This window comes from Piliocolobus tephrosceles, chromosome 16, assembly GCF_002776525.5.
Source record: "Piliocolobus tephrosceles isolate RC106 chromosome 16, ASM277652v3, whole genome shotgun sequence".
Classification (NCBI taxonomy): domain Eukaryota; kingdom Metazoa; phylum Chordata; class Mammalia; order Primates; family Cercopithecidae; genus Piliocolobus; species Piliocolobus tephrosceles.
The window spans coordinates 66005793-66030646 of NC_045449.1; the positions used below are offsets into that span (position 1 = coordinate 66005793).

At 46.2% G+C, this 24854-nt stretch overlaps 1 long non-coding RNA gene across 1 annotated transcript in view; it reads right to left on the reverse strand.

Annotated features, from left to right (window-relative positions):
• LOC111542472 overlaps window positions 1–24854 on the reverse strand; it is a 185447-nt gene that overhangs the window by 24853 nt on the left and 135740 nt on the right. Inside the window, exon 2 of the long non-coding RNA XR_002731574.2 lies at window positions 366–428. This is a non-coding gene — a long non-coding RNA (uncharacterized LOC111542472). The remainder of the gene's footprint in view (window positions 1–365; window positions 429–24854) is intronic.

Genomic DNA, 24854 nt, shown 5'->3' on the forward strand with positions numbered 1-24854 from the left:
GGCTTCCTCACTCGCTAACTGTGTGACCCTGGGCAAGTGACTGAACTTCTTTCTCCCCATCTGTAGGTTAGGCATAACAGGACCTGACTGCTAGAGTTGTGAGAGGTGAAAATGAGTTGATTCAAGTAAAAGCCAGGAACACACAGCCTGGCCTGAATTAATTGTGATGACTGTTTGTACTGATCAGCCCGTGTCTCTGGGGCTCTCCGATGGCTAACTGCAAAGCTCCTGCCTGCCAACTGCTGCTCTGAGCCGGGGGCTTTAGGGATGTCTGGGCAAAGAGTTGCACTGAAGAAGGAGCAAAACCTCGAAGCAAGAAGAGCCACAGGGAGGCAGCTGTACTATGACTGCCAAGTGCAACTCACCTCTTTCTTGTCCTTTCCTGGTACAAAGCACCCACTGAGTCAGCCAGAAACCTCTGATTCCGCCTAGAAAAATAAGAGAAGAGTTACACCAGGAAACAAGATAATGAAACTCATCTTGAAGCTTAAATGTGGACGGAGTGGTTCCTCAGTACCAGACAGCTCCCCACAAGCACATAGCTTAATAGCTGTTTATTCTTCCATATAGACTAAAACTACATTCATCAGAAAAAAGGGGAGTAATTCATTTCCTATGCCAATTACAGATACAGCAAACTGAAGAATATTTTCAAAGAAATACAGTTTATTACGATCACAAACTTGACCTAGAATAAACTACGATGTAAATGGATATTTACACTGGATGGTAATTTTTTCAAGTTATAAAAATACTTACGTTTACAATGGACATTTACTACAAAACAATCTAATGCCACAGTGCCAAGTTGTTCTGTTTTTATTGGGTCTTTTACTCCTATGATCCTATTTTTGAATTTTTATACGTTCTAATTTATTATATGTCTGAATTCACTTAATGGGATGACATATGAGGAGCATCTAGTACCATGTCTGGTCCCTGTTAAGCACTCAATAAATATCAGCTATACTATTATTAATTATACGTTCCTGTGTGGGTTTCTCTTTCATCCCACCCATATAATTCCTGAACAAACATACACAGATATCAGCACAGTTTCTGCTGCTAAAATAGATATTTAATCTTTAAACCCAACCTCTGTTCAATCTAATTCCGACACCAGGAAGAGTAGTATTTCAAAAGGTGTTTAAAGATAATAGCCCCATTCTAACTTTCCCCATCATTAGGCTCAAAGAAATCACTCTAGACCCTTAGGTTGGCAAATGAAAACAGAGAGAAGAAAGAAAAAAGGGAAAAAGAATACCATCAGATTTGAAACGGAAAACTTGTAACCTTCACACACAAGAGAAAGGATTGTCTCCGGCTGGTGTTTGTTCTTTTGCTGGGTGTACATTATACATTATCACTCTGGTAGTTTCTGAGTTACTGAGGACAGGGCTGAGCGGGTACCCTGCGGCCAACTGCATCAACCAGCACCTACCACCAGATCAGATTGGAGGTCCCCCTGGGTTCCAGCACCCCCAACCCCCACAGCAGCAATACATGTTTGCTGGGCCTGCCTCCCACTATCACACGCATGAACTTAACCCAGGACCAACCTCGAATGCATAGGCTCTTGAATGCAGGGCAAAGGAGGTCGACAGTTTTAGCCCTGATGAATCATGCAACACTTGGGACCTAACTGGCCAATGCTGGACCTACCTTGCAAATGCTAGAAAACTCACCAAAACAGAGCAAGCAAAACTTCACAAGACCCACCAACTCCAACCCTGGCATCTGGAATGGGTTGCTGTTTCTACTTTATACAAAGCCACCCCCATGCGCAACCCATTTTCAGTTTGTTATTAGGTGGAAAGCATCCAATAAACTCATTCAAGCTAAAGCCCACCTGAATGGACGTAGCTTCAGTGTTACCCCTCCACGGGGGATGCACATTTTATCCTGAGTCGGTCTTAACTCTTCACCCTGTCCCCGTGAAGCCTCAATTCTGCCAATTTAATAATCGCAGAGATTGGGGAGAGAGAGTAGTGGGACACGGGAGAGGGATCCTTTTGAAATCCTACAGTGCGGGATAGGCAAAAGAGGGGAGGCAGAGGCTTACAACCGAGGCTCTCAGACCTGGCTACTCGTGGAAATCCCCGCCCCCTCCCCTGGACAGCTGGAAAATCATTCTGAAGCCTGAGCCCCACCCCAGAGGCTCTGACTGCTATAGGTGAGGCCTGGGCACTAGGATTTTTTGTTTGTTTGTTATTTTAAGTTCCCCAGGTAAGTTTAATAAGTAGCAGACTCTGAGGATCATCTGGCCGTCTTGCTGAAATTTTGCATTCGGGGGGTCTGGGGTGGCAGCCTGAGATTCTGCCTTTCTAAACCTCTCCTGGATGAACCCAGCGCTGGGGGTCCTCAAAACAATCTGAGCTGAAAGGACTTAGAGGTATCCCCTCTTGCCCCTCCTATGCCCCCGAGGAACCTCAGGCAAACTGACCACACCCCTACCTCCAGCCACAGCTTTCTCCCCTGTGTTGGAAAACACCACTTTTCCAGGAGGCCCCAGAGACGTGCCCCGTTGACTTCTCAAGTGCCAACTGGGTAAGAGACATTACTCATGTCCCAAGAGACAGCTGCCCCCTTCCCCCTTTCCTGTAATCCTGTTCGAAGCAGTCCAGCTTGTACCCTGAAGTGCACCTAGATCACTGCATTCAACACAATGGTTTGTTTCTGCTCTGGTCCTTAAAGGGAGTAGGGGTCTCTTGCCTGCTGGCTTTTTGCATTGGCAGGATGACCAGGGCCACCAAGACGCAGGGCCGCCCAGGGAGCCTGACTCTGTCCGGGGCCCACTGGCCTTGGCATCTGCCCTGTGAAGCTCTTCCATGACTTCACACACACCTCCCCACCACGTAGCACTGCCCTTACTGTCCTTGCCGCGGACGGCGGTGGGACAGGGAGTGGATGGCACTCCCTCGGAAAGAGGCCAACAGCAGCATGCCACACCCGACTCCAAACCTCTGAGGGAGGCCACAGACTGCAACTGGCTACCCACAACCTGCCCCCAAGGGTCCCTCCCTGACTCCCGCACCCCCTGCCCCACCCCTCCCAGTTCCTTCCAGACATTCCCAGGGATGCCTGGAGCCATACACCACCTAGTGGTTCCCAGCTCAACACCAGCAACAAGACACCTCCAACCAAGAGGGAAGAGCCCTCTCCTCCAGAACACCTTAGACTGAGGAACCGAGAAACAAAAGGCCCAGCAGGTGAGGCCACAAGGAGACATTAGGCTAGAATACGTCCAGTCCCACAAACTCACCACCTTTTCCAAAAAGTGCACCAGGAACGCAAGAGGCCATGCTGGAAAAGGCGGCCACACGCTACAGGAGAAGACCAGGGTGGAGAGGGAAAAATACTCGGAACGGGAATGGGATGTCAACACTTTATGAGCTAGAGCCCCCTCTTTGGCCAGAATAGGAGTTGCAGGTTGGGGGAATTCTTGGACATTCTGGATGGGTCCAAAATCAAAGTGGAGTGATTTCAACAAAACAGGCCAAGTAGTCAAGAAATCAAACCACTGGGTCCAATTTCTAGAAACCTACCCAAGGCCAACACATCTACTGGACCCCCAGTACTTTTAGGGGGCTCAAGAAAATGTTCTAATTCCTTTTAAAACCAGAATGAATAAAATGACAGTAATACGAATGCCTAGATAACAACGAATCCAGCCTGAATTCTATTCATCTTTGTATCACTGTAATTGTAAAATACAATATTTATTTATTTAGTTAGTTAGTTAGTTAGTTAGTTAGTTAGTTAGTTAGTTAGTTAGTTTTGAGATGGAGTCTCACTCTGTCCCCTAGGCTGCAGTGCAATGGCGTGATCTCGGCTCACTGCAACCTCTGCTTCCCAGGTTCAAGTGAGTCTCCTGCCTCAGCCTCCCAAGCAGCTGGCACGAGCCACCACACCTGGTTTTGTATTTTTAGTAGAAACGGGGTTTCACTATGTTGACCAGGCTGGTCTCAAACTCCTGATCTCATGTGATCCACCTGACTTGGCCTCTCAGAGTGTTGGGATTACAGGCGTGAGCCACTGTGCCCGGCCATAAAATACAATGGTTTTGTTTTTGTTTTTGTTCGAGACGGAGTCTTGCTCTGTCACCCAGGCTGGAGTGCAGTGGCGTGATCTCGGCTTACCGCAAGCTCCGCCTCCCGGGTTCACGCCATTCTCCTGTCTCAGCCTCCCGAGTAGCTGGGAACTACAGGAGCCCGCCACCGCGCCTGGCTAAGTTTTTGTGTTTATAGTAGTAGAGACAGGGTTTCACCGTGTTAGCCAGGATGGTCTCGATCTCCTGACCTCGTGATCCGCCTGCCTTGGCCTCCCAAAGTGCTGGGATTACAGGCGCGAGCCATCGCACCTGGCCCATAAAATACAATTTTTAATGTTTTATTTTTATGGAGGAAGGGGCCTAGGAAGACAAAAGTGCCAAAGATCATGAACATCATCATGTGGTTCTGAATTTACCTACTCTTTTTTTCCAGTCGCCAAACTTGTCAGCCTTTACTGAAACCCCTTGTTGAATGCTCTTTCTCAGAGACCCCCACTTGAGCCAGGGGATTCACCCCCACCTGCCTCCCATAGGTTCATCCTTTTTACCCTGGGTTCTATTGGAAGTTTTCTGACCCACTCCAGGCAAGTCCATCCCAGGCCCCGGCACCCTGGGCCTGTTTCTGGACAGGCAGAAGCTCCAACAGCTGCCACCCCCGCCTGTGTGTGAGAAGTGCAGGCTGGCAGGACGGAGCAGCAACTCTGAAGGCCAAACACACACACTCAGCCCCCTGCAGCATAAACACGGAGCATACATCACACCCAGGCCTATAAAAGATAATTATACAATCTGATCTGGCAAATTAGTGCCGCAGAATGTCTAATTCTCACAATGAATTCCAGCGTTGGATCGGCAAGAAAAATTAACCAGGATCTTTATTGGGATTTGCCCCCAGGTCAGGATTAGGGTTTATTTATCTCCTTTATTTTCCTGTTGCAGGAGAGACGAAGGCCTTCTCTCCTGCCCGCCCCTCCCCACCGCATCCAGGCTTGGCTTTTCGATAAGCAAGCTGCCTGGTGATCTTTCCCACGCACTACCTAACCCAGCTCAGCTAAAATCAAAGAAAGCACCAACTAGGAGATACGTGTGATTTTTTTTTTTTTTATAAGGAAGAGAAGTTCAGGTATCCCATATCAAGGGATTCACTAGTTGGAACAAACTCAATACAAGGTAAATAAAAGAATGAACATTTCCAGATGGCAATGTACCTCCTAATTATTCTGGCCCGGCTCTGAAATGTTTACTTGGAGAACACTCACATATACACATTTCTCCAAACACCTTTTTCTTTCTTTCTCTCTTTCATTTGCTCTCCCTTTCCAAGGAGTCTTTCCAGAGGAGATAGTGATTAAGAGGAGTCGGTGCTCATCTCGTATGCTCATTAAAGAGCCAGATCACCAAAGAATTGTTACCGCAACGCCAAGACAAGTTGACACCAAGCAAGGATTATCTTTCATCTAACAAAAACAAACCTGATGGCAGGCCGGCAAGTTTTCTCCTCTCTTTTACTGTCTTCCTGGGGGTTTCCCCTGCGGAAGCTCATTCCCTATCCAACCTCCCAAGTCAGCCCTGCAATGACCACATACTCAGAGCCTGAAAGACAAGGCTCCGGTCAATATAGAGGGTTAGCATTCACACTTTCAGCCTACAGGAAATGTGAGTCTGTCAGAGAAATAACGCAAGCTTCCCTGCATCTAATACCCGTGTGAGCTACTCACAAAATTCTTCAAAAGCGCCTCTCTCTGAGACTGACCTGGGTGAAAGAGAAACTCTGCTTTTCTAGGCTTACCAGTGGAGGGTTACAGTATTTTGCTCTGGCGTGGGCACCAAACTCTTCCACTTTGGGCTAAGGTTTATCATATTTTGCCCAAACAAATATATATACAAGGGTAGAGGTGGGTATGTGTGTGTGCCTACGTGTGTGCATATATATATATATTTTTTGTTTTCAAGGACAATGACTTTATGGAAAAACAAACCAGTTCTAAACAACTGCCTCTGACTTAAAGCAATGAAAATGCTGTTTTCTTGTGCCTCGCCCAGAGGGATTCTACGTGACCCAGTGAGAGGTGGTGGAAAGAGAGACCGGAACGTGCAAACTTACCATCAGCTGGGGTGCAATCTTTGCAGAGTTCTAGCCAAATCACAAACTCCAGCTCCAAATTGGGTGAGACAAGTGTGCACTTTTTGGAAGGAGATAAACACCCACTCCGTGCAGGCTACATTGAGGAATCTCACAAGGAGCTGAGAGACCGCAAAGAAAAATATCCCTCTTCCTGAAGGTGAACACAGGAAGATACAGGCTTCATTCTGAACAGCCATCCATTCTAGGTGTGAATAGAGGCCATGGATGAGGAGTAAGAGAACGCTAAGGAGTCAGTAAAAATGCTGTAGACACAAGGACAAAACAATCTCAGCATATTATTAAATGATCAAAATCATATCACACATGCATGGGTTCTACAGGCAAAGAGTTGCAGACTAAAATCTTAGTCTAGACATTTTTTTTTTTTATAATTTTTTTTCGCCGCGGCTTTTTATTCTTGTTGCCCAGGCTGGAGTTCAATGGCACAACCTCAGGTCACTGCCGTCTCCGCCTCCCAGGTTCAAGTGATTCTCCTGCCTCAGCCTCTGGAGTAGCTGGGATTACGGGTGTCCACCACCACACCCGGCTAATTCATTGTATTTTTAGTAGAGACAGGGTTTCGCCATGTTGGCCAAGCTGGTCTCAAACTCCTGACCTCAGGTGATCCACCCGCCTCGGCCTCCCAAAGTGCTGGGATTACAGGTGTGAGCCACCACACCCAGCTTAGTCTTGACACCTTCTGGGTGTCCGTTTTCTCAACTGAAAAATGGGGATAGCTGTAGTGACTACTTCTTGCCCCTTGTAAACCCTCTACAACCATAACTGTTATTTTTATTTGAGGATGTAAAATAGGACTATGCTTTTTTCTATATTGCTTGTTTCTCTCTATACAATTAATTCTAAATTAAACTATGTATTCAGCTGCTTTGCATATTTCCTGCACCATAGCAAGTAATGCATAAATGTTAGCTATTGCTAATACTGTGAAAAAAATTATAGAATTGCATGGGTCACAAAAGCAAACTTGGAAGAAGGAAGCAAAAGGTTAGCATTAGTTATCTCTGGGTAGTCAGTTTAACAGTGATTTATTTTCCTACTTTTACGTGTCTAAAATAAACAGGCATTGTTTGATGAAGACAAAAGTGTCATGGTATTTAAAAGATAATAAAAATAAGATGGACATTCATTGTTTTGAATTAGAAATGAAATTATTAAGTGTACTTAAAAAAAAAAAACAGTAAAAACAGAAGCTACAGACTTGTTTGCTCCATCAGAGATGGATTAGAAATCAAGGATAAAGAATACCCCCAAAAGGGTACTCTTGGGACCACTGACATGACCCAAAGTGAGACAAGAGCCAGACACACCCAGATGGCAAGTGCTGCTGTCAATTACAGGGATGGGAGGACAGTTCTTTCCACTGAATGATACAGTCAATATTGGCTTGAATGTGAACGTGACTGAGAATCCTAATCCAGCTGACAGGCTGCAGGCCATAGGGTTGAACAGACCTGCTCTGTGACATTTCCCAAATACCTGTGCCATTATAGACAGACGGTTCTCACAACACCCTCCTTTCGGTTCAGGACCTACAGCCCCTTGCACATTGCCACGCCTGTTACACAAGCCCAGGCTGGGAGCAGAGGGCAAGCTCCATGACACAGCCTGCAGAGGCCATGCTAGAAATACGGGGTCTGTGGCCCCACACGAGCCCAGGAAAGCAAGAGTAGACTTGATCCTCAGATTCCTTCTGCTCACTCTTCAGGCCTCCCAAGAAGGTGGGAATTCAGGTGACAAGGGGGCCTCGCTCAGGTGCCCAGACCTCCGAAGCTCCCCCTTACTTTCTTGGCTCCCCTTCTTCCTCCCGGGTCCAGCACAAAGGGGAACCCGAGGCTCAGTCCTCAGCCCATCCTAATTCCTGTTGCTTCCCCTTTTCCTTGAAGATGTCCCAAACCCCTGTTCCGGACCTTTTTCCTAAGCCCCATTTTGCCAAATGCCTACAGGGCAGGCTGATGACTGATTCCAGCCAGGATCTCAAATTCACCACATCCAGACAAATCCCCCTATATCCTCAACCAGGCTCCTCTCAGCACCTCCCCATTTCAGGGAACTGAACCTCACTCTCTTGGTCACCCAGATGGGATGCCCTCCCCTCCCATAAAGCTCATCACTGGATCCAAGCACCTCTGCTAATGCCAAGCACCTCTGCTAATGCTGTTCATGATCCATCTTCTCTTCTATTCCTATGACCATCAGGTCTGGGATATTCCCATAATAATAATGTCATATATTCCTTCCCTTCCTTTCCCTCTCCTTCCCTTCCTTCCCTTTCCCTCCCCTTTCCTTCCCTTCTCTTCCTTTCCTTTCCTTTCTTGCTCCCTTCTCCGCTGCCCCCCCACCTCAACCACCACTCCTTCTCCCTCTTTCTTTCATTTTTAGTTTTGAGACAGTCTTGCTCTGCCACCCAGGCTGGAGTACAGTGGCCTCATCATAGTTCACTGCAGCCGCAACCTTGTAGGCTCAAGCAACCCTTATGCCTCGGCCTCCCGAGTAGCTGGGACTATAGACCTGCACCATCAGACCCAGCTAGTTTTTAAAATTTTTGTAGAGATGGGGTCTCCCTATTTTGCCCAGGCTGGTCTTAAACTCTTGACTTAAGCCATCCTCCCACCTCAGCCTCCCACAGGGCTAGGAATACAGGTGTGAGCCACCGCACCTGGCCTCATCTCTTTACATATGTTCCTTTAATCCTCCCTCATTTCTTGCCCTGTACACTGCTCTTCCATTTCCATGCTGGAAATCTCCAAGATCTTTGATGCCTCAGGGTCTTTGCACTTGCTGTTTCCTTAGCTTGAAACATTTTGCTTAACTTCCAAAGTCTCCACTCAGACCACACTTCAGAGCCTAATCTAAAATCATTCTTGTCTATTTCATTTTGGTTTGTGTCTCTGTCCACGAGACTGTTAAGATACTTGAGTGCAGACAGCTTGTCTGTTTTATTCTCTATTTTACAATCAGCACCTGAAACAGGCCCTTTTGGAGTTGAACGAATGAATGAACACGAGCATCTCTGGGTGAAAGATACGGCAAGGAGGTACAGGAAGATTTAAAACTTGCTCAGGGTCCTATGGCTGGTAAGCGGCTGTGTCAACTTCTGCACCAAGGTTCTCTAGATCCAGGGGTAAAGCTGTGAATGACCTTCTACTGTTAAAGCAACTCCCCACGTGGCTCCTTGATTTCAGACTTGCCTGTTCTGGTCCCTTCTACAGAGTTTTCCCAGCTGATCATTCTAAAACATCAATTAGTTCTTCCAGTCTCTGCTAAGTAGTTGTCAAGGGCTCCCTACTGCTTTCCAGGTACAGACCCAACCTCTCTGCCTGAGGCCAGAGATGAGAAGCCACCTGTACTCTGATCCCTTCTCTTCCCTCTCCAGCCTTGTTTGTAAGATGTCCCTATAGGCATCTTATCTCATCTCTACTCCCCCACACACTAAAGCTCACTGCTCCCCACCACCTGTAACACCTTCCCTGTTTTGCCTCTCTGCAATACCTTCCCTTGAAGCCCACCCCAAGTCCCACCACCACATGAAAAGCCTCCTGATTTTCTGGCCCTTGGTGAAGGCTCATGCTTGAGCCACGGGGTTCACTGCTTATGTCCCACGCTTAGCAGTAAGCATAAGGTAACGGGGGACCAGGCGTGGTGGCTCACGCCTATAATCCCAGCAATTTGGGAGGACAAGGTGGGTGGATTGTCTGAGCTCAGGAGTTCGAGACCAGCCTGGGCAACATGGTGAAACCCCGTCTCTACTAAACTACAAAAAAATTAGCCAGGTGTAGTGGTGTGCACCTGTAGTCCCAGCTACTCCGGAGGCTGATGTACAAGAATCACTTGAACCCTGGGGGTGGAGGTTGCAGTGAGCTGAGATCGCACCACTGCAGTCCAGCCTGGGCAACAGAGCAAGACTCTGTCTCCAAAATAATAGTAAGAAGAAAATGGGAAACAGGCTCTCCATCCTCTTGCTCCAAAAAGACCTTAAATTCCTTTAGGGTGGGTAACAGGCCTCATGTGTTTGAATTCCTAGAGCCTAGCACAGTGCACAACTCATTCTTTGGAGTAGCCCTGGTTAACTGAGAGCATGGTATGCCCTTGGCTCTGTGGTCTGTGGTCCTCCACCAACCTGTGCAGACAACCTCCGCAACAGCAGAGCTCTCTGGAGACTGCTCAACTAGAAGGGCTGGACCTTCTGCTCTTGGTGGCTTGTCTATCCCTCCAGTCTTTCCCAATCCACCTCCACCTGGAGCTGCTAACGACTGTCCAACTTTCAGCTCTCTCCCAGGTCTTCCTAGAGCAGAGTAGTCACTAACTTGAACTTATAGATGGAGCCCAACCCACTGTGCTTAAAAAAAAAAAAAAAAAAGTTTATGAGCCCATCGGGAGTTTTCTCCTTTAAAATCACATCTTTGCCCCTAGGGATACCCACTGAATACGGTGTCCGTAGCCATCAGCAAAGCAGAGGCCACAGAGGCCGAGCATCCCCTGGCAGAGATCATGATGTCACTGTGGTCAAATGCTGCTCCCAGCCTGTGAAGGCGGAACCACAGAAGGTGTCCTAGGCCCAGGTCCACCAACCTCATGCCAAGCCTTAGCCCCTATGTCTCGGTTTCACCATGTTTAAATGGAAAATAAAATGCTCCACTCAAAAACACTTTTCCAATGATATTTTAAGGAAAAATGAGATCACAGAAAATTAGGGAGGTAAGTTTAAATGGTGTGACCCCAAGCAACATTTTTTTTTTTTCAAAGAATCCCAAGAGGCTTGTTCACCAGAATGGTGGGAGGGGTGGGGAAGGACACTGGGGAAGACTGTAAGCCCCAATGACCACCTGCACAGCAGCAACACTTATGCTAACGTGAAATGCTCACAATGCCACAAAAGCCCACACCTATTGCAAACAGCTCTGTCCTCCCCGGTCCTCATGCACAACCAGACCCTGAGGTCCTTCGGTTTGTAAAAGCTGCCGACCGGCCAGGTCAACATCTGTCCCTGCCAGAGATACCAAATGTTTCCTAAACCCACCCCAAGCCCAGCTCACTGAGCTATGAATAGTTATTAATGTTAACTCACGGCATTAATTAAAAAACGTTCAGCCAGGCAAATTCTCATACTTTTAAAAAGTCATTTGGGTAATCGCCTTTCCATGCCGCAAATTTTCCAAACGACTGACAGGTTGACATTTCACAATGTTGTTTGTTTTAATCAAGAAGGGGGGGAAAGTCAGTGTGGTTCCCCAGTTCATTTTTCAGGTGCCTTGATTTATTGATTGGCAAATCCCCACTTAATAGCTGTACAGCGAGGCTGGGGATGAAGGTGGCTCCCGCCGCCCTGGGTTGGTGTCTGGGCTGGGGAGGAGGGAAATGTCCACAGGGCCATGACCCAGCCCTTCCTCCCCCTTCTCTTGAGTTTTAACACCCAGCCCCCAGGGACCAGGGCCACACTGCATGACTCCCAACCCTTATTTCAGAGGCTCACCCTCCCTATCAGACAAGGGCGACTTCCTGAACCAACACCGAAGGCGGTGGTGCTGGTTCAGCAAACTCAGGAGTCGGGGGCAGTGTGGACTAAACTCTTGGTGGTTTTCCAACCTAGTTCTTCAAAGCAGCAGAACCCACAGTCAAGCCAGTTCTGAGTATGAATCCCATCTCCATTGTTTATCATCCTTGGACAAATGCTTTAACTTCTCTGTGCCTCAGTTTCCTCATCTGTGAAAAGTGGATATAGTAATAGTATCTACCTACAAGTCTGTCCTGAGGGTGAAATCAGTTAATATTTGTAATGCACTTGACATGGTTTGGCTGTGTCCCCACCCAAATCTCAACTTGAATTGTATCTCCCAGAATTCCCATGTGTTGTGGGAGGGACCCAGGGGGAGGTAATTAAATCATGGGGGCCAGTCTTTCCCATGCAATTCTCATGATAGTGAATAAGTCTCACGTGATCTGATGGGCTTATCAGGGGTTTCCACTTTTGCCTCTTCCTCATTTTCTCTTGCCACCGCCACGTAAGAAGTCCCTTTTGCCTCCCAGCATGATTCTGAGGCCTCCTCAGCCGTGTAGAACTGTAAGTCCAATTAAACCTGTTTTTATTCCCAGGCTCGGGTATGTCTTTGTCAGCAGCGTGAAAATGAACGAACACAGCACTTCAAACAGTATCTGCAGTAAAGTAAATGCTGTGTTTGTGTGGGTTTAAAAACCTCCCTTTTCCCTCCCAAACTGTAATCCAGGACCCCAACAGTTAACTGACAACAGTGGGATGTGCCCTGGCTGACGTGAGCAGGACAGGTTGGACCTCACCCATTGCTCTGGTGCCCTGTTTCCCCAGGGCGCCACTGATGCCTCTCCAAGGCCCAGCCAGTCCCAGAGCACACGGTTTGAAAGCCACTGCTTATTCTAAGGACCGAACATCTTCAGCTTTCTACTGGACACACACGCCTGGCCGTGGCAAGAAGTCTTTTATGGAAAGCCAAATGCATTCTCCTGGAAAGGCCACACGGAGCACTCCAGGCTCCCTCTCCAGGTGTCCCCCCACCCGCTGTGTCTGCCGGCAAATGGCTAATGACAGATGGGCAGCCAGGGGAGGCCTGAGGTTTGCACGGAGGCTCACACTCACCCCCCAGCGCATCACCACCAGGAGCACACTGCAGCCAAACAGCCTAATGGAAATAGACAGCAGCGACCACACAGCCCTTAGCGAAGAAGGAGTTTTCTTAAAGAAAAAAACATCACTAAGCCCTCAGGCAACCTTATAACAACAAAAGACAAGAAACTAGTGGGCAAAGACCTCTCTCTACAATCACCCACACACCATAAGGTATTTCAGTATTGATGGAACACCTACTATGTGCCAGGGATTAGACCAGGCACCAGAAATGCAAAGAAGAGAAGGCAGCTTCCAGGCTTTCCAGAGTGGAAATCTACTAAGAAAGATGATACCAACCAACACTTATATTTTGTGATATGGATTATATATGTTTGTGTATATTATATATAATATATACATTAATATATAGAATATGATCCATGGGCACACTGAGGCTGGGGGAGAAGGTGGCTCCCACCTCCCTGGGTTATTGGGCGGGGGCATCTGAGCTGGTGAGGAGGGAAATGGCCACAGGGTCATCTGCCAAAGGGTTCACTTGGTAAGAAAGCTGTTGGGTGTATCTGAGTATGAATGGCAACTCTGGTATTCTCCAGCTGTGCCATCTTGGACACCGAGGTTTTTATAGCTTTTTAAGGCACGCACACCACCAGGCAGGCAGATAATAGGTGATCAATTAATCGCCAAGGACAGAAAATGAGAAAGCCTGGCAGAGGTGGTATGTGAATGAGGCCATAGGGAGGCACTTGGCTGTGCTCAAAGTCAGACGAGTAAGTGAAAGGAGCTCACAGGAGTGCAGGGATCGTGTGGCCTCGGGCCTGCATTTGCCCTGCTTTATCATCTCCATTGGCAAGACCTGAACGATGCTTCCTCTTCCTTCCTGTCTCTCTGGGGTGTCTGGAGACACAGGAGAACCAAGCTGGGGGGCAGTGGTCAAGGGATGGGGAAAGGTTGAAGATCTTCGACTGCAGGAGGAAAGCCAGCTAGGAGGTAAAAGGATGATTCTTCTCCTTGCGGAAGCCATGTATGGGCAATGGTTGAAGGTGTCTTTGGGTTTATCAGAAAATCCTAACAGAAAAGAAATGATTTACCAGGTAAGAATGTGCAGATATTCTGAAACACTAAACTGAAATCCTAAAGCCCCATAATATGGCATCTTCTTTGCCAGGCTCGGCTGATTTTAAAGCCGCGTGCTGTGACCAGGAGCCTGATGAGAAGGTTGTTTAACTGGGCTCTCCTAATCCCAAGGCCACCCCAGAGCCCAGGACGATGGGCCCCTCTTGGAACCAGGCAACCAGGGGAACCCAGGCCTGCTCCTCGTGTCACCCCACTGGCTTTTGTGCTGTGGTAGGAGTGTGGTTTTCAGAAAGTTACTTAAACCCAAAGTCTAAGATAAAGACAGAGATGGGAGCCTCAGTCATCCCATTCTAGGCTTCCGACATGGGACCTGTCAGTACCCCGGACACCTGCTAGTCCAACAGACATGATTAACCAGAGAGGAAGGCAGGGAGGAAGAAGGTTGGGAGCAAAGCAAGAGAGGTCTGACCCTCCTCCTGAAAGTCTCAGAAACCCCAAACATGTGGTTCAACAGCCTCTTGAGGAGTATCACTTTGCACACTATGGCATGCGTATAAAGGAGCAAAGAATAAACATATGCCTTGCCTCCAAGGGCTTACAGTCAAATGCAGAAACTCAACGTAGTCCAACTCCACAGTGCACATATACAGGCTGTAGAATCATGCATGAAACCAAGACACGTGCAAGCAAAGTTTTACCAACGTATGCAAGTCAAGGTTCAAGTTTATAACTGAAGAGGCGGAGATTGGGTATGCCAATTGCCTTAAATGTTTCAGAAAAAAAAAAAATAGGTAGAATTTCAAGTTAATGTAGGCATCAGTACAAGCTTAGGACTATTGGTTTCCAGTATCATTTGGTATACATTCAACTCTTTCTACTGGGCTGTTCAGAGCCCCACATCGTCTGCCTCCAACTCTCATGGCTTGTAAGTTTCTAGCTGGGTTTGTATTACAAGAACTTGTAGGCTTATGTTTCTGTTAAGATGGATGCCTCTTGAAGGCATGGTCCAGAACCAACTATCTTTTTCTGTTGTGAGATGAATGTAAAACATTTCAGAGTTTCACCTTAAGAAATCCTACTCCGGCCGGGCACCGTGGCTCACACCTGTAATCCCAGCACTTTGGGAGGCCGAGACGGGTGGATCACCTGAGGTCAGGAGTTCGAGACCAGCCTGGCCAACATGGTGAAACCCCATCTCAATGAAAAATACAAAAAATTAGTTGGGCGTGGTGGCAGGCACCTGTAATCCTAGCTACTCAGGAGACTGAGGCAGGAGAATCTCTTGAACCTGGGAGGCAGAGGTTGCAGTGAACCGATATCGCGCCATTGCACTCCAGCTTAGGCAACAAGAGTGAGACTCCATCTCAAAAGAAGAAAAGAAAAGAAATCCCACTTCCCAAAACATCCTCCATTTAGTATAGGGATGGAGATTATTTCGGTATCTTACGTGTAGAAAGAAGTAGAGGAGTCCAATTCTGCCAGGCCGTTTCCAATAAATAACAGGTAAAACTTCACATCATGTAGTCAAGAGAGTGTTGAGAGAACTGAAGGCTGTAACTTTGACCACTAAATGGCTTAGGAGCCTCAGATAGACACTTGCCTTATTTACATCTTTGCAAATTGTATACAGTGGATATTTGTACCTTGGGTTTTTGTTTGTTTGTTTGTTTGTTTATGGTTATGTAGGATCAGTGAAATATGGGTGCCCAAATCTGGGGTAAAGAGAAGCCTTGGGGTGGAAGCAAAGCCAAGCCTAAAACTCCAAGCCCAGCCATTACTGTCTAAACCTCAGGGCCTGCAAGATTCATACTGTCCTCCCAAAAAATGTCCCGGGCCTCTTGTGTAGACATTCATATCAACTAGGCCCTTCAACCAGAAGGTTCTGACTATCAGAAGATACTTGGAGAAGACTCCAAAGTTCCCAACCTCCAGGCATTTGAGAATTCATAACCAAAACCAGGCTCTCAGTGTAAAGGGATACTGTGATGAGTGACGAAACATGTGAGCCTTTTGAGCCCGTCTTCAGAAAGTGTCCACTTGACACGGTCACACAATGAGTAGCTTCTGAGGTGCCCAGGGCCACCTCTCACACAGGCAACCGCAGAAGGAACTGGGGACTTATACTAACACCAAATCAGAACCCACTACTTTTAGATACTGCCAAGAAGCAGAAGACCGCAATTTATTGGTTAAGAAAAATACTCCCATAATTAATTATTCATCTCTGCAATAACAATAACAACCAATAGTGAGAACACATGATCCTGTTTGCATTTCTTTTCTCCATCTAAAATAAATACACCAATAAAAATTTAAAAATACATAAGGCCAGGCACAGTTGCTCACACCTATAATCTCAGCGCTTTGGGAGACAGAGGTGGGAGGATTACTTGAAGCCAGGAGTTTAAGACCAGCCTGGTCAACACAGGAAGACCCTGTCTCTACTTTATTTCTTTTTTATTTTTTGAGATGGAGTCTCTCTCTGTTGTCCAGGCTGGAGTGCAGTGGTGCGATCTCGGCTCACTGCAACCTCTGCCTCCTGGTTTCAAGCTATTCTCCTGCCTCAGCCTCCCGAGTAGCTGGGATTAGAGGTGCGTACCACCCACACCCGACTAATTTTTGTAGTTTTAGTAGAGATGGGGTTTCACCATATTGGCCAGGCTGGTCTCAAACTGGCTGGTCTCGAACTCCTGACCTCGTGATCCGCCCGCCTCAGCCTCCCAAAGTGCTGGGATTACAGGCGTGAGCTACCGCGCCCAGCCTCTAGCTTTTATAAAAAGAAAAAATAAAAATAAATAAATACTCCATAATCCCACAGCTCTGAGCATGCTGTAAGTCTGAGAGGTAAATAATCAGGTTTCAATGTTAAATGACAATCCCCTTTTATCCCCCTTTCCCTAGAAGCAGCCAAGTATAAACCAGAGTTGCAGGGACCTAGGAATCCAAAATGCAGAACTGCCCAACAGCAGTCGGGGTTTAATTTGCCACACATCTCCCACTCTGGAGGTGTTAACTCAAATCCTAATGGAGCATCGATGGCGTGGCTGATGCTATGTTGGAAGCTAGGTCTTCGCCTCTGCCTGTCTGGTGTGTATTCCAGAGGGACACAGGTCAAAACAAGTAAACACAAACACTTGGTTATAAATCATGAAGTTTCTGCAAAGTAGAATGATACGGGGATGGGAACAGCATCACGGCAACTGCAAAGGCCCCTCCAAGAAAATGACATGAAGCAGATGCCTGACACAGATACAGTCAGCTGCAAGAATGCACCCAGGGAACTGCCTGCTGGCTGCACCCCAGGCAGAACTGGGGTGAACCCCAGCTCCAAAGTCACACTGTAGAAAGGGGAAATTCTGAAAATGTTTAAAAAAAATAATTAGACTTGGGAGAACACAAGACCCACGAGGATACAGGCTGGGGAACACTCCTTTTTACAAACTGCAGGCATGACCTCGAGGTAAGGTGAGAAACACAGAGAGCCCTGGAGAGCAGTCCTTGTTCTAGCACCTTCCACCCAGCTCAGTAACATGACAGTACATTTTGAAGCAACGGGAAAAATCATGAGCTGTTGCCTTTTCCAGATAACTCATCTTGCTAAGGCAAGACCCCTTGTGGTCTGGAGGGTTCTGGGAAGGCATTGATGAGGACCTCCAGTACGTCCACCCAGCATTTTATCATTATAAGTGCGAAGCTTGGTTACAATTTTACAAAATAAAATGAAGGCTTCCTGATTCCTAGTCCCTAGTTGGGATAACCTCCCCAAAGCAAGCCTGGAAAATCCCTGGGCGGCCAGGTCACCGGGGCTCAAAGTCCTCCTCCTCCCCACCCCACCCACCCATGGAAAAGTACTGGCATCTCAGAGGCTGGGTTTCTTCCAGGAGGCCCTGCTGGGGATGCGTCAGTGCCCCCAACCCAAAGCCCACAGGGAAATCTCACCCCACTGGGTTGAGCCCCAGCCTCCCTCTCTGGCCCCATTGGTTTCACACCCTTGAACAATCCTGCCCAAATAACCTAGCAGCTAAGTGTGGCCAGGGGCCAGGAAAAAAGCCCTGAAAAGCAGTGTGCTCTTCAGATCCGAGAGCTCACAGCTTGGCTGGGACGCTGCCCACTGTGGAAAATGGGGAACGTGAAGATCTGGTACAGTGAGGGTGGTGGGGGAGGGAAGCCCTGACCCCACCCAGCCTGCGTTAAGAGCAGAGGGTCAAGTCCCCAGGGTATCTGGAAAGCTCTGGCAAGAGTGAGCAGAGGTGGGTGGCGATGGGGCCGGCGGACACACAGCCTCGTGCTTTTCATGCGATGACACACCTGACTGGCCGGGCACACCTGGACGTCGGGGCAGGCCAAGCTTTCCAACAGTCGCTCACTGTTCCTTGAGTGGAGAGGCCTGGCAGCCACGCTCCTCACAGACAGGGGGGTTTTTCTCCTCCTTGGTGGGCCACGCCTCCCCCGGGCACATACCGCCTCTGTCCAAGGGTTTCGTCCAAGCCCTGGGCTCTGACCACAAAAAGTGCCCTTTTCTTTGGCGGACTCACCTCAGACGTGAGGTACCAGAGAGCCAAACCGTCTGCTAAAAGGACATCCCCAGTACATTTCTCCCTAGGCAGAGGGTCTGTGGCTGGCGGCCACAAACAGCACATCCTCCCTCCATGCTGGGGCCTTACAGAATTGCCCCTTGGTTCCTGCTATATTCATGGCAGAAGGGCAGCAAACTAAAGGAGCTCTTGGCTTGCTCAGGGTGCTCCCGTCTGACCCAAAGCAAACTGGGCAAGTCCCTGGTAAAAACCAAGTTGTTGAACACAGAGTTTCAGGTCTCGGCCCGTTCGGTGTGGCCGTTCCCACTCCAACGTCTCTATAAAAATGCAAAAAAAAAAAAAAAAAATACGAATGGCGACACCTTCGTCCAGCAGAGAGAGATTATGGCCTCCACCAAAACACTCAATGTGTTCCCGGCACCACTGAGTCCACCCCAACTGTGGACTCTAAATAGAGGGATACTCCTCATGAGAGTTTTGAGGGTTTCTTGTTAAAAAAAAAAAAAAAAAGTGAGTTTTTTGTTTTTTGGTCATACAAAACCTAGTTGTGAAAGGAAAAGAAAATGCCAGCCCTGTTTGACAGACATCAGATTTATGATCGTTTTTTAAGCCTCAAGTACGTCACAAGAATCGGCTCACCCACTGCACTGCCCTGATTGTAAACACGGCCAAGTGCCCATCCCTGCTCTTCCCCTATGGGACCTGGGCTCCTCTGCTTCTGAACAGCCCTTGTTTCCCTCCCCTGGTCTCTGGTGGGTTAAAAAGATGCCTGGCTGTATATATATGGAGAGAGTACACCATGGAGCTCTCTAAGCTAAAACCTCCAAGACAAACACAGCCCGCTCACGCCTTCCCCGTCTGCCGGCAGGCCGCAGATGTTAATAAACATGGTTGGGGTTTAGGGTTCGCCCATTGATTCCTCCATCCATTTTACACTCGACAAGTCAGGAGAGCATTTTTTCCCCCTTCCCTTAACGTACAAACTCAGTAAACTGTTGTAAGGCTTGGCAATAAACTTATGAATTTTGGACTCCAGATGTGGCTGGAAATAAAAGTAAACACAGGGTGTGAGCAACTGTGTTTCAGGTTTGTGTCCTGTGAGGCTGAGTCTGCAAAAACCAGTGCTCAGGGAAACTCATTTGCCCTTTGCCATGAGACACCGGGAGATAGTTTTCCTAAAGGTAGGGATGCTGTTTGGTGCAGGAAAGAGATGTAGGGGTCCACTAGAAAATGTAGGTGAAAGATTAGAGTGCAGAGATTTGGACGCCTCTTCAGAGCACCATTCATAATCCATCCCTCTTGGCCAGGGTGGGTCACAGTGTGTCCTCCAGCAACTCTGGCTAGAACACAAGCCTATAGGAAGAAAGTGCACAGATCAGAAAACTGAAAAAGCCTTATCATGAGATCCATTTCCGGTACCATTCCTACAGAAGCAGGACACAGAGAGATGTTCAGAAAAGAAAGCAAAGGGTCAAGTGTAAACTGATAGGTCTACTTCAAACAGGAATCAATAGGTTTTATTTGATTTTATAGGTCGAAAGACTTGTGGGGCTTGAGGGCCTTTCAAATCGGAAGTCCAGCTTATCTATCCATAGCAAGAGGAAGGACAGAAAATAACACGCACATCTGAGAAATGTACTGTGTATATAAGTTGCAATTGAGAAATGTACTGTGTATATAAGTTGCAATTATAAGATCCGTTTTTCATCATGCAGATGAAGACTGGATCAGGTAAACTACTGATCCAATGTCTGGAGATAAATTATTGTTATCTTCTTTTCTGAGACTGAACAAAGATGGATTGTGAGGACCACTGTCCCCTTGTTAACACATATGCCCAAACTGTCATTTTCCCCCTTGCTATGAAGTCATTTCCAGGGGAGGATCATCTTCAGTATGTGCAGTTGGTCAAGACTTCACAAATATTTCCCCTGAATTCTTACCAAGAAAACCTTCGCTTTATAAATTTTTGTTTTATTACTTTGCTAAAGCAAATACACACCAAAAAAAATATGCGGTATTCCACTTCAGTCAAACACCATGCCTAGAGCTCCATCTCTTTTTTTTTCTTCTAAAGAAAAATCACAAATGCCAACTTATAACACAGTACATTTCTCAGATGCCCATGGTATTTTCTGTCCTCCTTCTTGCTATGAGTAGATAAGCTGGCTTCCGATTTGTGGGGCCCTCAAGCTCCACAAGTCTTTTGACCTATATAATCAAATAAAACCTCTTGGTTCATGTTTGAAGTAGACCTATCAGTTTACACTTGACCCTTTGCTTTCTTTTCTGAACATCTCTCTGTGTCCTGTTTCTGTAGGAATGCTACCAGAAGTGGATCTCATGATAGGACATTTTTCAGTTTTTTCGAATCTGAGCACTTTCCTCCTCTAGTCTTATGTTCTAGTCAGAGTTGCTGGAGGACACACTGTGACCTCCCTGGCCAAGAGGGATGGATTATGAATGGTGCTCTGGAGAGGGGTCCAAATCAATTTTCATGCAGGTGAAAACTTGGAAAACTACTGGGAACGGTGACTTTTTTGGGGGGTGGGGGGTAGTCTTTAGCTGTATGCTTGCAATTTACCATGAAAAGAAAATTGTTTGGGTGTTACATGTATGGATTTTATATCTTGTTTTGTGTTTTTAATGAAACCTTAAAGGGAATGTTAAACACTTTCACTTCTAGATAAGAAATCACCGAATCATCAGATTCTATCCTCAAACTCAGGAAAGGTCAACTTTTAATTCTCTGACTCTGTACTTTGATATAATTATGGGCTACAAGTCCTTCAGCGAGGTGGCTTGGCTTGTAGAAATGAAATGTGCTTTCATATTTTTGGAATTAGGTGATGAGATGTAAAGACTAGAACATTTTAAGATGTTACATAAAAATCTGGATTTCTGGATGGTCTTGAAAAAATGAGAAGATCTGGCAATCCTGCACCTGTGTTCCTACATAGAAATAAATCACTAACGCTGAGAAACTGCTGTCTCTTTAAGGAAGGGTATGTGCTCTCCAGTGTACGACAATCCACATCATGCTAAAGCCTTGGCCTTATTCATTCATTTGGATCTTCTTCCTGAACCTAGCAGATATCTGAGTTTAGAATTCCTGGTTTAAAAAAAAAAATAATCTCCACTTGAAGATTCTTGTTTGATCTTTCTCATGTGAATATCAAAGATGGATATTAATATGCAACACAGCTTGGTAAAAAGAGGCTCACAGATAAGAGAGAATCTAATATCAAAGATCAATACTCTTAGAATTTCCCAGTGCAAATCAGTAGAACTTTTTGGTGCTCTGACATGTCGAAGTTCCTAACGATAAAACAATTTGGTTGGATGTGGTTTAGATCTTTGCATTATAGATGTTACTTAACAATAGCAAGAAGGAACCCAAGAAAGTATCCAAGAAACACATCTTACCTCCCAACACACACACATTCAAGTTACCACCATATGTGGGTCACAATACTAATGTGTTCTCAAGAGGCATATAATGTTTCAAGGGGCTTACAATAGAGCAAAGGTGTGTTTGTGTAACAGCATGGGAACCAGTTTGAAGGGGCTCCCAGAGGCCAAATCTGGGACAATTTGGGCACCAAAATAATTAAGCAAAGTAGTGATGGGTGAACCATTGACTAATTAGGAATTCATGAGCCTATACCAATAATAAACAGACACACAGACAAATAAATAGGAATACAGGAAGGTCTCTTGCTAACAGTGGAACGCCAAGAGCCAAACAGCAAATATTGAGGGAGAACTGGAGTTGGAAAATCATTTACAACCATTATGGTGAAGACCTGATCAAGCAAGAATCATCACCGGATGCTAAGTCTGAAAGGCAATCTTTGAGAATGAGAATCTTTGCATATCCTTAAAGTGTCTCTCTACTGATTGCTTATTAGCTACAAGGGAGGAAAAACAGATTAATTGTACAGTGAGGAAATCAGACAACATCTTACATAGATAATCAAAACTGACATCACCCATCAGAAAGAGATGGGCATGGGGTACCTCCAGATGTGGCATGCTGAGAACAATATCACATCACCTATGCAGCATTGTAGCCAAGAATTCATAACTTCAATCTAATCAAAAGCAAACTTCAAACACAAATGGGGAATTTTCCATTAAAAAAAAATGGAGGGAAACTATAATAGTCTTCAAAAATATCCATGTCATCAAAATCAAAGAAAGGCTATAGAAGTCTTCCAGATTAAGGAGGCTAATGAGATATGACAATTTAAAGCAACATCTGACTCTAGATTGGATTCTTTTTTTTTTAACTTTAAGTTCTGGGATACATGTGCAGAAAGGTTTGCTACATAAGTATACATGTGCCATGGTGGTTTGCTGCACTTATCAACCCATTGTCTAGGTTTTAAGCCCCACATGCATTCAACATTTGTCCTAGTGCTCTCCCTCCCCTTGATCCCAACCCCCTGACAGGCCCCAGTGTGTGATGTTCCCCTCCCTGTGTTCATGTGCTCTCACTGTTCAACTCCCACTTATGAGTGAGAACATGCAGAGTTTGGGTTTCTGTTCCTGTATTAGTTTGCTGAGAATGATGGTTTCCAGCTTCATCCATATCCCTGCAAAGAACATGAACTCATTCTTTTTTATGACTGCATAGTATTCCATGGTGTATATGTGCCACATTTTCTTTATCCAGTCTAGACTGGATTCTGTACTGGAGAGAAATTGTGTCATAAAGGATGGCATTAGACCAACTGAGAAAACTGGAACATGGAAGGAGAGCAGATAAAATAATCGTATCAATGCAAATTTATAAAGGTGATAATAGAGTTACGGTTCTATAAGAGAATCTCTCTTCTTAGGAAAAAGACACGGATGTATTTAGAAGTAAAGGCCCATGTTGTATGAGCTTACCTTCAAATGGTTTAGGAAAAAAACTGCAGAAAGAGATAAAGGAAGATAAATTGAAAAAGTGAATGGGGTACAATGTTAGTAACAGGTGAATCCGGGTAAAGGGGTTATGAATGTTCTTTGTGATGTTTTGATAATGTTTAAAATTATTTCCAAAGTAAAAGTTTTTTAAAAAGTGTGTGCACATGCACGTGTGTGTATAAAAGCAAGACAGCACATGAGCACACATTAAGTACAAACCTGTGGCACAAGCCACTCAGAGGTGAAGGAGGAAGTACCACTGATTGGAGAGGTCAGAAAGGTTGAACATGGGTCTGAGAGACAGGGAGCTCTTAAGAGTTGAAACGGTTGGGCTTTTAAGTCTAATAAGAAGAACCAGCATCAAGCAACTGGAGCCTCCATGGCTGCCAGGGGAATAATTTTTGCACAGAATGGACTCTATATGTCAAAAGGGAATTCATTTTAAGGCTGGAGAGACAAGGAGCCAGGGGTGGACCTAGGTACCAGGTCAAGGAGCTCACCTTCAGGATAGAGTCCAGCGTGGAAGCAGAAAACCTCTTAGCAGGAGGCAACACATGTATAACCTACTAGTTATACATAACCTACAGGTATGTAGGCTAGACTGCAGTGACAGGCAATCAGGAACTGCTGCAAAAGTGTGGGTGGGTGGTCACCAAACATCAGCCATAAATTCCTGAGAGGCCACAGCACTGACATTAGGGTCCCACAAGACCCAGGGACACTAAGCATTGTTGGAAGATTGAATATGTAACTTCTTACACAAACTTGTTGTATTTTCCAACTCCTATAGACCACTATTTTCCAAATATTTACTAGATAAAATATTAAATCATTAGTCCATAGGAGTCTGTGAAACAATGTAGTACTAAATGGGTCTTCAATGTTCAAAAGAGTAAGAAGCTCTGGAGATGAGGTCTTAGCCTGCTGGCCAGGGCATTGCCATGGAGATCTGTCCAGGTAGGAGAACAATGCCTTTGGTTCAGTTAGAACACATCTAAAGATGGCAGCATGTAATGTACTCCCAGAAAGTACAGAGAAGAACAAGGTAAAGCTCTTATTTGTAAAAAGCTAGTGTTATGGCTCATGCCTGTAATCATAGCACTTTAGGAGGCCAAGTTGGGCAGATCAATTGAGGCCAAGAGCTTAAGACCAGCCTGGCCAACATGGTGAAACCCCGTCTCTACTAAAAATACAAAAATTATCCAGGTATGGTGGTGCACGCCTATAATCCCAGCTACCTGGAGGCTGAGGCAGGAAAATTGCTTGAACCTGGGAGGTGGAGGTTGCAGTGAGCCAAGATCATGCCACTGCTCTCCAGCCTGGGCAACACAGCGAGACTCTGTCTCAAAAAATAAGTAATAAATTAAAAGCTGGTGTTACATACAGGTAGGGCATTTAAATCATGGTGACCAGCTGAGTAAGGGCCAAAAGGTCAAGGAATAAAAATAGAGTTCAATGTTGACGTCTAGACACGTTATTTTACCCTAATGAGAAATGCAGGAGCCTAGAGCAGAGATCAGCCTGGAAACGAGGACA